Source organism: Lathyrus oleraceus, chromosome 7 (assembly GCF_024323335.1).
Source record: "Lathyrus oleraceus cultivar Zhongwan6 chromosome 7, CAAS_Psat_ZW6_1.0, whole genome shotgun sequence".
Classification (NCBI taxonomy): Eukaryota; Viridiplantae; Streptophyta; class Magnoliopsida; order Fabales; family Fabaceae; genus Lathyrus; species Lathyrus oleraceus.
Genome location: NC_066585.1, coordinates 15,213,605 through 15,214,804, shown reverse-complemented (window position 1 = coordinate 15,214,804; position 1,200 = coordinate 15,213,605). Strand labels below are relative to the sequence as shown.

The 1,200-nt window shown below is 36.1% G+C and overlaps 1 pseudogene; it reads left to right on the top strand.

Moving 5' to 3' along the window:
- The first annotated feature begins 243 nt into the window (after positions 1–243).
- LOC127101736 (40S ribosomal protein S5-like) lies at positions 244–679 on the top strand (annotated as a pseudogene).
- Positions 680–1,200: the final 521 nt, after the last annotated feature.

Sequence of the window (1,200 nt, the reverse complement as noted above, 5' to 3'; positions counted from 1 at the left end):
TGGGAAGAGAAACCGATGAGATCTTCGCAGCTTCTGCATAATCAGCAAAGTCAACTGAAACATCCCCAAAGGTACTGGCTTTTGATAAACCCGTCTAAATCACAAAATAATAATCTCTTTCGCCAAATTTCCCATTCCTGGTATCTCGAATAAATTTAACACTAAACTGGATTCTCCCATTTACAAACTCCATTGTTAATTACTGCTTTCTGTCTACTGTTTTCTCCTGTCAATACCCTCACACACAATGGCTGAAGTTGCTCAAAAACCCGATATTGTCGTTTCAGGTCCATCACAGATCGACGTCAAACTCTTTAACCGCTGGAGCTTTGATGATATCCAACTCTCTGATGTGTCTTTGAGTGATTATATTGGAGCTGCGGCATCCAAACATGCCACATATGTTCCTCACAATGCATATCAAGGCTGTTAAGATAATCAGGCCATGGAAATTATTCATTTGCTTACTGACCAGAACCCAATTCAGGTTATTGTTGCTGCCATCGTCAACAATGGTCCCCGTGAAGATGCTGCTCGCATTGGCTTTGCTGGAGTTGTGAGAAGGCAGGCAGTGGATATCTCACCCCTTCGCCGTGTTAATCAAGCTAACTATCTTATCAGTACCGGTGCACGTGAAGCTGCTTATGACAGGAGAATTGGCACCCTCAGATTTTTTTGATGCAACTCAATTATGATTTTGACTTTGGTTTCTTAGCCTTTTGCTTGCATGTACAATAGGTAATTTTGTTCCTTAAACGTGTAACGTGTTTGTTTTCCAAGACCATGATACGTTTGGTTTAGACATCATGTTGCTGTTATGGAATTCTTATGGGATTGGAATTGGGATTTGTTTTTTTGTTGGATAATTGTTTTGGATTAATGAACTTCGGGTTATGAAATGGTTTAAATTGGTTCCAAATGTATAATGAAAATGGATATGGATGTGATGCATTGTTATGCTTGAATGTTGAATGAAAATGAGTTTGGAAATGTTTGAAAGTTTAATATTACCGAATGTTATGAAATGTGTGTATGCGCTATTTTGATTTGGGATGAACTATGGATATAAAATGGATTTTTTTTAGAAATAATCTAAAACTAATTTAAATATCAATTTAAATAATAATTAAAATCAGTAGAAAACCCAATTAAAATCAAATTAATCCAATAATTTGTTAAAATTACTTTTGACATCAATTC